A 16,343-nucleotide genomic window follows, 5' to 3' on the forward strand; every position below is an offset into this window, starting at 1 on the left:
TGCATTTTTCGTAAATGCTCCGCATATATTGTCTCGGTAGTCCTTACAATAACCCAGAAAGGTTGGCAGGTATTGTTACCTGTAATGTGGGGTAACAGGACTGGCAGAGTGGCTTGTCTAAAACTATCCTGCAAACAAGAGGAGGTTGAATCGAGAGGCCGGCCAACTCATAGCACATGCTCCTAACCACCAATGCTACACAGTTATTAATTCTATAATAATTTCTTTCCCAACAGTAACTAATATTCCCATAATCCGCTCCCACAATCACTAACTGAATAAAATTAAAATTTGTGAAAATTATCCCACAAATTTTGGACTTGCTTCAGGTTCTCCCTATCCACCTTCCTCAGATCACTCCTAAATTGTGGCAAAAAGACAGTGACTATGCTTTAAAGATGTATTGGAAAAAATCTGAGGAATTCCAAATGAGCTAAATAATGATGAAGAATAAGGAAAAAAATGAATAGGTTTAGAAAATGAAATGTTTAAAAATGACTCCATTTGGGCCTTACCTTTTAAAAATATAAAGATGGTCTGCAGAATATTTATGGTTCTTTTACTTCCTGAAATTTTCAGAAGTGGAAACAAGCCATTATGTTCACCCCTAATCTCCCCATTCTGGTGCAAAGGACACTGCATAGGCCAGGTTCTTTTAATGTGGAGAAATAGGGGCTATTTTCACATGCATGACTTTAGAAATGAGATACCTATTACCCGGGAACAGCTTCTGCTGGACCTGAGAGGCCCGAGCATGGGCTGTTTGCACTTTTATTAGTGCTCAGGTCACTACAACTCTTACAAAACCCGTGATCCTGTTCCTTAATATGGGATATGGACGCAGGTGGCGCTGTGGGTTAAAGCCTCAGCGCCTAGGGCTTGCCGATCGAAAGGTCAGCGGTTCGAATCCCTGCGGCGGGGTGCGCTCCCACTGCTCGGTCCCAGCGCCTGCCAACCTAGCAGCTCGAAAGCACCTCCAGGTGCAAGTAGATAAATAGGGACCGCTTACCAGCGGGAAGGTAAACGGCGTTTCCGTGTGCGGCTCTGGCTCTGGCCAGAGCAGCGATGTCACGCTGGCCACGTGACCCGGAAGTGTCTCCGGACAGCGCTGGCCCCTGGCCTCTTAAGTGAGATGGGCGCACAACCCCAGAGTCTGTCAAGACTGGCCCGTACGGGCAGGGGTACCTTTACCTTTACCTTTAACGATTCAGTTGCAGGTTACAGAACTGCTAACCTACACCACAGGATCTACATTGGGCTTAAAATTTATTTGGGAAGGAGATACAGGTGAGAATGTAGGTGGTGGTGTTTGGAATGAGGTATGGTCTGATTGGCCGATAAAATCTGTCTTGGCCCATGCCAGGGAAACCACAGAAGCACAGCACCCACCAGTGCAAAACCACGAGTGACACCCAATATGCCTCCCATCTCTTGCTAAGACTGTGGTGCTAAGGGCAAGTACATCCACCTCTGGTGGGAGTGCCCAAAGGTACCTTGTGGCCCCTGCTTTTCAAAGTAATAGCTGCAATTACTAAGAAGCTGATTCAATTGTCTCCTCTTTTTGCTCTCCTGTTTCTGGACACAGTATTAAGAGGGTTATATTGCAAGACCTAGGAATTTTTTTCATGCATGCTTATCCATCACACCAAAACAGAAAACATTACAGGACTTGGACCTTATGTTTTAGTACAAGAACGTTTGGAATAATGCTATTTGGGGAAAAGGTTATACTTTACCTCCAAACATTGAAAAGCACAAATACACCATTTTTTATTTTATTTTTTTGCTGCTTTCTAATTTTATTTCGTACACAAATGAATATCACTTATAACATCGCCTGACACCGGCCGGAACTCTTTAGCTAACTTTTCTTCTGCTGCAAAATATGATCATTTGTCCCTATGGCTCATTGCTGTCCTTTGTTGTTCTCTTTTTCTTTGTGCAATACTGTTTATTTCATGTTAAAATAAATGAAGAAATAAATACATTTTAAAAGACACAAGAGATTAAAATTCATGTTCCCAACCTTCCTATCATTTGCATGTGCAGAGAGCGCTATGAGGGTCTTCTTGTTCATATACAATTGAGGCTGTTAAAACAAGGTGTGAGTGTGAGGAGGGGAGGGGAAAATCCCTCTGCCCCCATTTTCAAAATTGTGTTACTCCACCAGAGCAGGATTTTATTGATCCATGTTTTTTTTATTTTGATTTTTTTTTTAATGGAGGAAGCATCCAGCCTGTTCCAACCCCCCATCGAAGTTCAAGCATCCGTGAGGATTATTAAAAGGCTGTTATGTCAGCATTGGTGCGGCAGGCACTCCATCCCAGGCTCCTATCGATAATTGAGGATCTTAATGAACGAATCTGGCGGAGAAGAGAGTTGCCGTCAGCATGGAGACAGCTGGGATCATTTGCTCACCCGTCACCACTGGTGACGATGCGGTGAAAGATTTATCCAGGCTGATTGGAATCTCTCCCCCCCTCCCCGCTAAAAAAACCCCCACAAACCCTTCAGAAGGTATACAGCTGGGTTATAGCCACTGTCACCCACCCCAGCGTGGCCAAAGGATCTTGTTCACAAACCCAGCATTGAATATCCAGGACTCCCTAAGTGGCACATGAATATTGTATTGGCATGTGAGACTGCGCCTTGATGGAGGAACAGCTTTCAGAGTAATGAGTTTAAATAAATTAACTCCCCCACTATGTATCACTCTCCCCACCTCTAAAGAATGCCCTTTTCTGTCTCCTTATGGTTACTCTCTGAAAGAGTCCACAGTGCAAATTCCCAACGGATGGAATAAGAGGGGAAACTGGGGCCCTCCAAATGTTGTCCACTCCAAATCCTTTCAGCCCCAGCCAGCATGGCCAATGATCAGGGATGATGGGAGTTGTAGTCCAGCAAATATCTAGAAAGCCACAATCCATGGGTTGGTGAAAATTTGACTTTCCAGGTTCCCAGGGATTGGACCAAACAATGCATTACTGAAATGCACTCGCTTGTTTGAAATATGGAAATAGCAACTGTGCAAAGGCCCGGATTCAAACCAAGGACCAGCAGTGCAGGTGAGAGGAGAAAATTAGTATCTCCTCCTCCACCCCTTCGCCTACAAGCACCCCTATTCTTGCAGCATTGGGTGAACTTAACAAAATACTGTATCCTGAATCCTGCACACATGTGTGTATGTGTGCACACATGCTCCCCCCCCCTCAATTCAATACAGTGGTACCTCGGGTTACATATGCTTCAGGTTACAGACTATGCTAACCCAGAAATAGTGCTTCAGGTTAAGAACTTTGCTTCAGGATGAGAACAGAAATCGAGCGGTGCCAGCGGGAGGCCCCATTAGCTAAAGTGGTGCTTCAGGTTAAGAACAGTTTCAGGTTAAGAACGGACCTCCAGAACGAATTAAGCACTTAACCCGAGGTACCACTGTACTGATGTCAGAACAACTAAGTCACACTATTTCCTAACTCACATCTGCTACAAATGCTCCAAATTTTACAAAATGTTCTTGGGGGGGGGGGACAGCAGTAACACGGAAGGAAGAGACTGGGAGATACTGAAAGATATGTGATAAAGTGGAAACCAAGAGGTAGGAGGTGTGTTTACACTTGCACCCCGTCTTGTAATGCAACATCTAAAATTCACTTTAGTTCCCCCACCCCCAAACCTTCACACCTCTCACACCCACGCAGACCCATGAGGCTGGCTAACTCACTTTTAGGGCTTGATGAAAAGTTCTGATTAAACATGAGATATGGGTCATGCCGTTTTCCAGACCTCCGACTCTGATCAACCAAGATAATCTCCCCACCCCCTCCGCCATTACTCTTTATAGAGAGCAAACAGCAAAACTCCTAGGCACCTAGAAAACTGAAACTGGCGCCTAGAAACTTGAAATCTCTTTCTTCCCCACCCTCTCCCCGCCTTGATACTGTGCAACTGCTTCCCCCTCCCCCAGAACACCCCAATTCAATGCGCAGCCGTTATCCAAACGACAGCTACTTCATAGATTAGCTTTGCATAATTTATTCTGCCCCCAAGGTTCAGGTTTTCAGATGATTTAGAATTCCTTTCGACAAGGACTGAGATGAGAGAGGAGAAAGGAAAGAAAGGGGAGATGATAAGTGAGGAAGAGGGGGGAACCGGACTAGGCATGCATGTAGCAAATTAGCTAGCTATGGGAAGGAGGGGGGATCTTTTCCCCAAGGGATTTTGCTCAGGATTTGGGTCTGACCTATTCTCAGACACTTCTGCATAGGTTTGATTGGCTAGTGACCCCTGTGAGTTTTGCTCCCCCCCTCCATTTGTTTGCATTCAGTTGTCTGGGGGGAGATAGGAGGTTGCCCTCAAACATAAGCAGACCAGCTGCAACAGGCCACCTATTCCACCATTCTGTTGCCCACAGTGGCCAGCCAGGTGCCTTAGGAAAGCCCAGAAAAAGCATGATAAGCAACTTCCTTTGTTGCTTGTCCTAGGTAAAGGGACTCCTGACCATTAGGTCCAGTCGCGGCCGACTCTGGGGTTGCGGCGCTCATCTCGCTTTATTGGCCAAGGGAGCCGGCGTACAGCTTCCGGGTCATGTGGCCAGCATGACTAAGCCGCTTCTGGCAAACCAGAGCAGAGCATGGAAACCACCGGAGCAGTACCTATTTATCTACTTGCACTCTGACGTGCTTTCGAACTGCTAGGTTGGCAGAACCAGGGACCGAGCAATGGGAGCTCACCCCATCGCGGGGATTCGAACCGCCGACCTTCTGATCGGCAAGTCCTAGGCTCCATGGTTTAACCCACAGCGCCACCCACGTCCCTGTTGCTTGTCCTAGCACCTGGTATTTGAGAGGTGTAACTGCCTATGAGGCTCCATCCAGGTATGATGCTCATTAGCCATTGAGAAGACAAGGGGAAAAGACCAGTGTTCAGCGGTAAAGCAGCCCTTCTGCATATAGAAGGCTCCAGGTTGAGTGTCCAGCATTTTCGTTCAAAAGACTTAAGTAACAGGTGATGTAGAAGACATTTGCATGATATCCTGGAGAGGCACTACCAGTCAGAGTAGACATTATGGGACTGGATGAGCAAACAGTCCAACCTGGTATAAAACAGCTTCCTATCTCTGCATGAATTCATCTACCCCAAAGGCCATCCATGCTAGCAGATCATCCCCAGACCTTCCATCATTAGATAACTAACTAACTAATGCAGGAACACTGTGTGAAGGAATCTACTGACAAATCAGCATCCCTGAGTGATCCAGTTCAGTATTATATTGAAGGAGGGGAGCAAATCTTTCTCCCTTGCCCACCAAACACAGCTTGGCTCACTTGCTTGGGTTAGCTGGAGGCCAGGCTAAATGAGATGGGTCTGCCAAACATTATGGCGGCAGACCCATCTCACTTAAACGCATGTCTGCCCCGTCACGTAGGAAGAGGATACCCCGATTTAAAGAGAGAAAAGGGTGTGCTAACTGTGTCCATAACTTCCTGGCTCTCATTCTAGATGCTCTTCCTTCAGCCAGGCTCTAACATCAGAAGGGGGAAGAAGGTGCTGCAAGGAGGGCCATGTTCAGTGCCTCTTCTCTCTCTCTCTCTATATATATATATTAGGGTGTCCCACTGGTGTCTTCACACCAGCAGAAGATTGCTGCTATTGACGTAAAACCAAAGTTATGATTTCCATTGTGCACGATATGCATTTTAAGAGTTCATGCATGTTTATGATTGCCAATAAAATAAAATAAAAACAAGACTGTATATTGCAAATTCCTTTTTCTTCTTCTTTTTTCTTTTGCTTGTTTATAGTTTATACAAAGAGTGAGCAATTTATGCTGCACACCGAGTGCAGTTATGGTTAGTTACAGCAGTGGTGTCCCGTTGTTGTTGTTGTTGCTGCTGTTGTCGTCGTCCCTACGTACACACCCACACCCTACTGCTTTATACCTATAAGGGGCAGGCCCACATTTAAAGGGGCAGGCCTGCTGCCATCATTTCTCCTTTGCCCTGGAGCTATTTGCTCTGCAGGCACCTTTGTGCAACAGCACATCTGCTCTCTGTTTGTGGCACACAGATACCAGCAGGGGGGCGAGGAGAAAGGAGATTTCTTTTCGCTGTGTGAGTGCTGGGATGGCAGAGGGGAGGGATCTTTTATCTTCCCCGTCTCCAAATGGCCAATTTACACTTGACAAGACAAGGGGGTTTGCATGAAGTAAAGAAATGGGCATAGCCAAGCAGTTGGGGAGGGACACGCACACAACACAGAACCACAGAACAACTCCAGGTCGTTGGCACATGCTCCTGAGTGTTTGGAGATGTGGGTTCCCCTTTCCATTGCCATATGCATACAGAAAATACAGTGGTACCTCGGGTTAAGAATTTAATTTGTTCCGGAGGTCCGTTCTTAACCTGAAACTGTTCTTAACTTGAAACTGTTCTTAACCTGAGGTACCACTTTAGCTAATGGGGCCTCCTGCTGCCACTGCGCTGCCGCCATGCGATTTCTGTTCTCATCCTGAAGCAAAGTTCTTAGCCTGAGGTACTATTTCTGGGTTAGTGGAGTCTGTAACCTGAAGCGTCTGTAACCTGAAGCGTCTGTAACCCGAGGTACCACTGTATATGTGAGCTGCAAACCAGCCCTCATCCAGAAGGGGCAGCCATATAGCTAAGGAACTTAACAACCCTAGTCCCTCGCTCTCTTCCCCTTGGCAGCAATTGCCCCACTGACTCTTAATTTCACCCAATTTCACCCACGTCTCCAGTACACTGGAGGGCACAGAATGCCCTGCCAGATCTTACTCACCCCAATTCTCACTCTCATTTGCTCTACCCCCACCACACCCCCAGTAAAGCCAGTCTGCCAAACCCCCACCCCCATCCTCTGCCCCGCGCACACACACACACACACTTTGCAGACCCTTCGCAGCATGTTTGTGATTATCCCGGCCTCTCGTGATAAACGATGCTGTCAGGAATAAATTTAATCAGAAGCAGACAAGATTATTGTATTTATCACTTTTTACCGATCGGGCGGCTTCCAGGGGCCCAGAGGCAAGCAGACGCTGGAATGGGGGTGGGGGGGAGCGGTGCTAAGTGAGGGGGGAACACCATAGGTTGAACAAAAGACACCATTAATAACCACCAAAGTCCTGGGGCATCGTGGAGGGAGGGAGGGGAGCAGTGAAGGCAAAAGAGCACCGCATTTTTATTTACTTATTTATTTGGGGTGGTGGTGGTGTGAGCGTGTGCTATTTTGTCCATCTCTGTCATTTGTGCAGAGCGTGGAGTTTTTATCAAAGAGTTTTATCATCCCAGCGTTACTCGCTCTGGGCTAAATTTATTTTACACATTGATTTAAAGGCATAATTAAGGTCTTGGGGGTCTCCCCCTCCTTCACACACACAAGGCTCGGTGGCATTATTTCTTCTTCTTTCCCCCTAACTGCCCCCCCTCAAGACACCCCGCCAAACTAATCTTTCAATTTAAATAAGGAAAGCAACAATGGGAAGGGAGAAAACAGTCTGTGTGGATTTTCCTCCTCCATCTCAATTGCCAGCACAGGGCAAAAAAAGGAGAAAAGATGGGGAGGGGGTTTTATTAAGAAATATTTTTTACCACCTTTTAGGGTTAGCAACCCCCCCTCAAAGACATCTTCCAACATATAAATCCCCAGTAGAAAATTAATAACAACATTTACAAACACAACACCGTAAGAAAACAATGGGGGGAAGGGACAGAAAGCAACAACATTCAGCCCACTGAAAATAAGAAAAGCAGACAAATAATTATACACTACAACAATGTAATTTAAATCCTCATTTAAGAGAAAGCAGTAAGGTAAGTAAATAATGGGTCTTTAGAGTCACGTTAAAGGCCTGCGGTAATGGGGCTTTGTGTATTTCAACTGGAATAGAGTTCCACAGGTGTGAGGCTACTGCCTATATCTTATGAAATTTAGCGATATTATTTTTAAACAGAAACTGTAATACTTCCTCAGAACTTTGAGGGGATGATGCAGGCAATAAACTGAGCTCCGAATTCAAAACATGCACCGTCATTTGTATGCATATGCATCAGTATCACTTATTAGAAGCCTTTAAATTGTGCAAAATACTTTAATAAATCTTTTTTTTTGCTCATCTCACAGCAGTCGTGTAATGCATCTGATTCATGCCACAATAGCTAAGCCAGCCTTTAAGGTGCCAGAAACTTCTTGCTTTTCCTGTTAGGAATTCTGGGACGATTCCCATTTTACAGGTACGGAAAACTGTGGCCAGGCCTCACCCACAGAAGTAACTAGCCAGTTCAATTTTAACCCTCTGTTTCCCACAATCAAATCTCTGCAGCACACTGAGAGACTTTTCACACATTATGGTTTCTATATGGACAGCTAGCATTTGTTTTAAGCATATATCTATGTTTGTGAAGTATGAAGAGAGGAAAGGGGTGTTTGTGGGGTGAAGTATTCAGCAGCTTTGTATAGTTCAGGGGTCGGCAACCTAAGGCCCGGGGGCCGGATGCGGCCCAATCGCCTTCTTAATTCAGCCCGCGGACGGTCCGGGAATTAGCATGTTTATACATGAGTAGAATGTGTGCTTTTATTTAAAATGCATCTCTGGGTTATTTGTGGGGCATAGGAATTCATTCATTACTATTTTTTCAAAATATAGTCCAGCCCACCACATGGTCCAGCCCATGACTGAAAAGGGTTGCTGACTCCTAGGAAGTCCAAAGATGAAGAAAAGTTGGTTATTACATGATGCTAATTATTATGTTTGTTCTTGTTATTTGCATATGTCGTTTTTTGTTTTTGTATTTTAAAGAAAAAACCCTTAATAAAAATTTATAAAAAAAATAAAAATGAAAAGGGTTGCTGACTCCTGTTATAGTTATATGAAAACATGCATATTCCTGAAAGACAACATGGCAGGGTGAGGCTTGCTGTTAAATGTGTGCTGTGCACTCTGCACAGTATTTGACATAATGTGTGAAATGGCCCTGAGCATTCAGGGCTTGCCCGCTTCCAGTCCATCCTCAAAGTGGTAGCAATGCTTAAGTCACAACATGAAAAAGTGGGTGAAAGACCCATGTCAGCTGTCAAGCAAGCAATCGTGACCCAGACCCCACCAAGTGAAGAACCCCACCAGAAAAACATGTCGGGCTAGGCTGGAGGAGACCAGGCACAAATCCCCACTCAGTCAAGAAGATCATGAGGTGACCTTGGGCTAGTCTCTCTCAGTTTACCTCACAGCTTAACGTACACTAATTCCCCAAACCTCTCTAAATCTCACAGGGATGTTGTGAGGATACGAGGAACAGGGGACAAGAACCACCTATGCCACCTTTCTGAGCTCCTTGGAGGAAGGATGAGATTAAAAAACAACAACACCACATTACAGTTCTTTAGAGAGAAAAAGAACCTGACCAGACCATTTTAATAACTTTAATTTAAATGCCTCTCTATGCAAAGGTCTCGTGGTAGAAAGCTACAGGGCCAAAAAACCAGACCCCCCGGGCTCCTTTAAGTGGCATTTCCCTACATATTTGATGATGGCACACATATATTCTGCTGCATAGCACGCACCAACAAAAGCTGAGGTAATATGCAGACAATATAAGGTTGTTTTTTTAGCATTGGGGGGGGGGGGGTTTGGCCCAGAAGCAACAATAAAGTGCCTTTTCTATGCTCACCCCTCCTGTCTCGAAATAGAGGGTGGCAGAACCTCCCTCAAAAATAACCCTATTTCTGGACTGTGGCATTGCAGACTGCAGGCAAGCAGGCTTGCATGGTTGAATGTTCCTAAATACAAACACAAACAAAGCAAAACCTTGTGCATAGGAAACTATGGTGTCAGGAAAAGGGTTCTAGCTCACTTTTATAGGCACAGGGAATGGTTTTGTATGGAGAACATCCTACTGAACAATTAATTACTGCCTGTTACAGTTAAGGAACAGATCTACCACCCCATCTTAAGTTTGTGACAATGGAGGTCTGAGTCAAAAGAGCGCCCACGGGCGTCACACTGCCTCTGAGGTCTTCCTCTGGCACCCATGAAAATTTGGAGTCTACCCCACACCTTGTTGTGGCAGGTGTGTGTGAAGATGGTTATCTTTTTCTCCCTTGAAAACACCCAAAAGGAAAGCAGAGTGATATGTTTGGCACCAGCTTGGCTGCAGGAGTTGCAGGAAGGAGGAGTACAAACAATTCCACTCTTGATTTGTGCAGGGTTTGCTCCTTAGCCTTTTCTTCTCCCAAAGATGTTTACTCCCGAAGCCTTTCTAACAAATGAGTATAGCCACATGGCAGCGGAGGTTTAGGGTGAAAGTTTTCCTTCTCCCAGATGGGCTCCCTCCCCAGGAGGATGAGCCCCCTCTGCCCCTCACTTCCCTCTACAGCATGTACAGAAACTGCCTTTTTGACCATTGGACCCACTATTGGTCTTGTCTGCTCAATCCGCCGGAACCTATCTTTGCATGAAGGGGCAAGTCCCAATTCACCAAGGCTTGGAGAACCATCGTCTACTACCCTCACCTGGTCATTGTTGCATGGTGATATCTTCTAGGGGTCACAGATGGGAACTTAGTGTAGGGTGGGGACCAGAAGGAGCACAACGTGTCACCTGCCAGAGGTAATACTCGTCCCCTAATACCCGATACACTCCAGAAAGGTTGGCAACACCTGTTTTAAAGCAACTGAGAAACCACCTTTCTTTTCCTTTACATGCAATCTATTCCACTGACATACGCTCGTAGATAGCATGTCATGTCCCACATACTGCTTGTACATATTAAAATGCTGTGGAATGATGGGCCTCTTATATGAGCTTTTTCTAAAAATAAATAAAATAAAATAAAAAGCCCACATATTGCTTATACCTCTTCTGGGTTCTGCTAATTCCCAAAGACTTTCAGTCCAAAACTGGATTGGATTGCTAGATGCCAGATTTCTATATTGCTTTAAAAAAAAAAAAAAAAAAAAAAGCATCTCCACCCACCCCTCCCATCTTCTTTAATTCTTCTGTTGTGTGTTTCTCTGGCGTCTCTCTTTTGTTTTTGCTGGACCTTCATCACGGTCCCAACCCTGGACCTTATTTCCACTCATTTAATAAGGAAATGAAGGGAGGCCCAATCACCTTCCTATGAAAAATGGCTTTTTGCTTGCCTGAATTTGGGGGCAGGGTTCAAATTTACGTTTGAAGCAATTTGAGCATGGGCAGAGGGCCTCCCTCCCACCCACTGCATAGCCATGGGAAAGGGTGCAAGGCTTTCAAAACAGACAGGAGGTGCAGCGCTCCTTCTTAGAATTAATCCAGTGTCTCCATACTGCGTAGAAGTTTTTCTTTGCCCTTATGGAATGGGGGGGGGGGGGGGGTTAGAAGGGAAGGAGGACCCAGCAGAAAAATGTATCAAGGAACAGAATGCAAGGAGGGCCCCCACTGGTGAAGTGTTGGGGTGGGGGTGGAGAGGGAGAGAACCAATGCATAGCTCTGGGTTAAGAAGGAGACTTTAATATGGGCGGCGGCGGCAGGGGGGTGGGGTGGCGGGTGGAAGAAAGGGGTGCTTTGGTGAAAACAGGATCGGGCTAATCACAATGCTGCGGAGGAGGAAGAAATCACTCTGAGGAATTTTTGTGAGGTGGGAGAGGAGACATCATAAAGCCCATGTGCTTTTAATCAGCTCTATGGTTCAAGCCATGACCCCAGAAGTTTGCATCAAAGGCCAAATTTGGTAGAAGCAGAGGGAGTGTATGTAAGGGAATTTGGGGGCGGGGGAGGGGAAGAGAGGGGGGCCTGGGGAACTAGACGTGGCAATTTATGAGAGCAGGGGGGGGGGCATTTCTGTGCACACACGTGCTGCATCAGGACCTAAAACAGTTAGAACAAGAGAGGATTCCCTTCTGTTGTTGCTGTTTTTTAAGAGAAAGAGATACTACCAGGTCCAGATTCTGGCAGAGGCCTATAGGCACAAGCTCTGGGATCCTACTATCCCTTCTCAAAGGCACCAGCCTCTAGTCTCCATCCTCTTCCACCCCAAAACCCTATAAGTGCTGGGCACTTTCTGTGTTGAGGTCCAAGAAAGCTGGACTTTCAGGTTAGGGCGAGCGTGTGTGGAACCATTTATTCCACACACACTCGCCCTAATCTGAAAGTCCAGCTTTCCTGGACCTCAACACAGAAAGTGCCCAGCACTGTCCTATCTGAAGAAGTATGCATGCACACGAAAGCTCATACCAATAACTAACTTAGTTAGTCTCTAAGGTGCTACTGGAAGGATTTTATTTATTTATTTATTTTTATTGTTTTGTTTCGACTATGACAGACCAACACAGCTACCTACCTGTAACCTGCACTAACCATCAGACCCCTCCCAGTACCCTGGCCTTCCTAGGACAGAGCCTAGGAAATCAAACAGAAGTCCTGGGATAGAAAGGGGCCTCATCCCCTTCCCCTAAAAACCAATGCCCTATAACATTAAACCTATTGATGATGAAAATTACACAAAACCAAGTCTGCAAAATAGGGCGGAAAGCTCCCGCTTCACTTACCCAACCACATTTCACCCTTGTGCTTGTTGTGAGGTTGCCAACTGCTTTGCCCCAGCCGGAGTCCTGCAAGGACTTCCTCCTCTGCTTACCAGAAGTGATAAACCTCTTCCTCCATGCCCCACTGTCTCACAACTTGCTAGCTGCCAGTGACCACACCCAGCTAAACCAGACTTTTTCCTCCTACCCCCCCCCCCCCCGCAACCACCACCCCTACCTGCTATTGTGCCTTATTCGCTGTTAATTAAAACAAGGCCTACTTCACTACATCCGTATTAACTGGATCCAGCCGGGCTGTTAATGTGGCAGAGGCATAAACACTGCAATTATCAAATAAAGGCAGTTTGGAACGGGCAAAGGGGGGGGGGGGGCAAGGCCTGCATCAGGTGTTGCACTGAAATTACATATACATTCCCCTACTATCTTCCACCCCACCAAAAAAAAAAAAAACCCACCTTCTTCCACGGCAAGCCATAAACACAAGTTAGGAAAAGCTACTTCAAATGTGACACAGAATGCAGCAGCTCCCTTAGATGGAAGGGAGTTTACACAATTTTTGTGTGCAGACTGTTTTGTAAAACAGGCCGATTCCAGATTCCAAGAGTGATTTGGGGGTGGGGGGACATTAACAGGATGGGAAGAGATGTAAACAAACGAAATACTTTATTGCGGCATGAGCAGTGTTTGGATTTGCATCCCTCACCATTAGGCAGGAGAGGCCTATGTGCGCCTGATAAAGGGTGGGGGTAGGTCTCACCTTAAGGGACGCGGGTGGCGCTGTGGGTTAAACCACGGAGCCTAGGACTTGCCGATCAGAAGGTCGGCGGTTCAAATCCCCGTGACGGGGTGAGCTCCCGTTGCTCAGTCTCTGCTCCTGCCCACCTAGCAGTTCAAAAGCACATCAAAGTGCAAGTAGATAAATAGGTACCGCTCTGGCAGGAAGGTAAATGGCGTTTCTGTGCACTGCTCTGGTTTGCCAGAAGCGGCTTAGTCATGCTGGCCACATGACCCGGAAGCTGTACGCCGGCTCCCTCGGCCAATAAAGCAAGATGACCGCTGCAACCCCAGAGTCGGCCACAACTGGACCTAATGGTCAGGGGTCCCTTTACCTAGGTCTCACTAGGATTTCCTGCTTACTATTAGGAAGCAGGGCAGCTACCTCAAGCAACAGATGCTGGGGGGTTTTTTGCGGGGGTGGGGGGGAGCAGTGGCAGGTGTCCCCTTCAACCCTTCCCCCAGCTATTTCCTGGAAGATGCTGCCCAGTCCCCAGTGCTCATTAAAGGTCCAGATTGGCAGCTTCTGCGCATGGGTTGGGAGCAGGAGGTCACATCTTGCCCTTCACCCTCAGGTGGAAAAATATTTTGGGTTGGCCCTGCTCTGGTGCCCAACTATTGGGGACATGGCCTAAATGAGGAAAGGGACATTTTTTGAACTGACATTCTACTGCACCCGATCCTATCCTGCTTTCTAAACTGTTACTTCATCCATTTAAAGGTGGGCATCGGCATCCAAAAGAGGTTCTGGGAGGAAGCCCTGGTTTCTATTGAGGTTTGAACTGACAGCACCTCATGACTCCACCAGTGAGTCTGTGGAAGAAGACATGAGAGGACCAAAATGACCGGACAGAAAGCTCAGATATTAACCATTCCCCTCAGAGATTAGAGGGAAGTGGTATAGAAATTTAGGGCTCCTCAAAACTCAAATGCACACCTGTTGGAGGAAGGAAGGAAGGAAAGGGAAGAGGAGGAGGAGGAGGAGGAGGAGGAGGAGGAGGAGGAGGAGGAGGAGGAGCAGCTATAAAGACCACTTGCAACCCATTTTTTAACGTCAAGGCTCTGAAACAACAACAGTTTGATTATTTGTACCCTGTCCATCTGACTAGGTTGCCTCAGCCATTGTGGATGGCTTCCAGCATATACAAAAACATCATAAAGCATTCAACACTAAAAGCTTCCCTATACAGGACTGCCTTCAGTTGTCTTCTAAATGTTGTATAGTTACTTAACTCAACATTTTATGAGAAGGTGTTCCACAGGGTAGGTGCCACTACCGAGAAGGCCCTCTGCCTCGTTCCCTGTAACCTCACTACAGTGGTACCACCGGTTGCGGACGGAATCCGTTCCGGAGGTCCGGTTGGATCCCGAGGTTTCCGCAACCTGAGGACCGCTTCTGCGCATGCACGCGCAGTGAAACCCAGTCAAATACTTCCGGGTTTTCCGCTTTCGCATCCTGAAGTTTACGTAACCAGAGGGTTACATAACTGGAGGTACTACTGTATTTGCAATGAGGGAACTGCCAGAAGGCCCTTAGAGCTGGATCTCAGTGTCTGGGCTGAATGATGGGGATGGAGATGGAAAGCAAAGCCTCTGAGCATGTGCAAAGTGTCTTCATGTCACCTAGTTAAACCAGTCATTGCTATTTCAAGGGCAGAAGATGTTAATTTGTGCAACCTCTCGGTTTTGAAACTGCACATGCGAAAACACCCCCAAGTACATCTTGGGCCCCAGAAGAAGTGGGCACCATGCCAGCGCAACTTGGAGCCTTGAGGCAAAAGGAACCAGTCTTGTCAGCTCTGGGAAAGCTGAGGTGGGTGAACTTTGCCCCACTGAGCAAATGCTAAGAATGTGCTAGACAGAGCAGGCAAGTAGGTGGAGAGAAGGGCAGGGAGCCAGGATTCAGAGAGAATTCCCTGACCTGAGATTCCAGGCTGGGAGGAGGGGAGTCTAATGGCATTTGCGGGGTGAAAGGGAGCAGCTAGGAAGCATGTGAATCGTGGCCTTCTGCAGCACACTGGACCTAATTTAAGAACTGTTTTCCCAAAGTTATGCACTGAATTCCTGAGGCTATTTAGTGCTTACAGGCTACTGCTGCTTCAACAGTGCTCCAGAATCTGAGCCCTTGCCTGTTGCATATTGTACTTGAGAACCAGCACTACATGAATTCTATGCAATGTGTTCTAATGAGAATATGCAGATTGAGGTACTATCCCTTTGTAAAAAAATCCCTCTCAAAACCAACCACAGCCAGGATACATCAAAGTTCAGTGCCAAGCCCTAGAACATACAGAAGCTCATGTTCTCAAGGCGTCCTGCTGCACACAGGACGGAATAACCCCTGGGAATCAGCAGGAGTCCCAGATCCAATGGCGCAAGTCCCAGGCAGTCCAACTTAGGGGTGCCCACATCAGCCAATATATTTCCCACCCACCCACTCTGGGCCTCCTCATTCATTGAACATGGCTCTCCCTGGGATGCAGTCCTAGAAGCTTCTTTGGTAGGTCTGCAGCTTCTACTATAAAGTCCAAACTAAGGTGGGCTAGAGGGAAGCAGATGGCCAAGAGAACTGAGAAGGGACTAGCTTCCATATCTCATACCAGAGCAAACGGGTTTAAGTATCAGCTGTTACCAAGAAAGGCCTCTTTCCGCTTCTCCTGTGCCTAGAAAGCAGGGTCAGGGCAGCCTTCCGCTTGCCCCGTGCTTTCTAGCCATCCACCAGAGCGGTTTTGCCTTTGCCCTGCCACCCTCCCTCTCTGGAAAACCCATTCCTTCTTGCTAAATCAGAGCAAACATCAACCTGGAGAAAACCTGATTGACATTTGATCAAATTCAGTGGTAAACACTGGGTTTCCCTGAGGGAAAGAGGCAGGGCAAGCAGACGTGTGGATGAGGTTAGAAGAACGTAGCATTTCCCACAGAATGAATAGAAACCCAAATTCTAGATTCAGTCAACAGAGATATAAGTGCTGGCTGCATTTCCTCAAGAAGAGAATGCACATAACACATGAGGTTTTGAAAACCCACATTTATCC

General features: G+C 46.7%; 1 protein-coding gene and 1 long non-coding RNA gene across 3 annotated transcripts in view; one reads left to right on the forward strand and one right to left on the reverse strand.

Annotated features, from left to right (window-relative positions):
• The window catches only part of RARA (retinoic acid receptor alpha), a 193,194-nt gene that overhangs the window by 94,251 nt on the left and 82,600 nt on the right, over positions 1-16,343 (reverse strand). The gene's annotated exons all lie outside the window — the stretch shown is intronic.
• Positions 8,860-14,260, forward strand: LOC307200371. The gene is made up of 3 exons (XR_013832388.1): positions 8,860-9,206; positions 9,942-10,082; positions 14,030-14,260. It is a non-coding gene; the product is annotated as an uncharacterized lncRNA (long non-coding RNA).

This window comes from Podarcis cretensis (genome assembly GCF_951804945.1).
Source record: "Podarcis cretensis genome assembly, chromosome: 13".
Taxonomy (NCBI): Eukaryota; Metazoa; Chordata; class Lepidosauria; order Squamata; family Lacertidae; genus Podarcis; species Podarcis cretensis.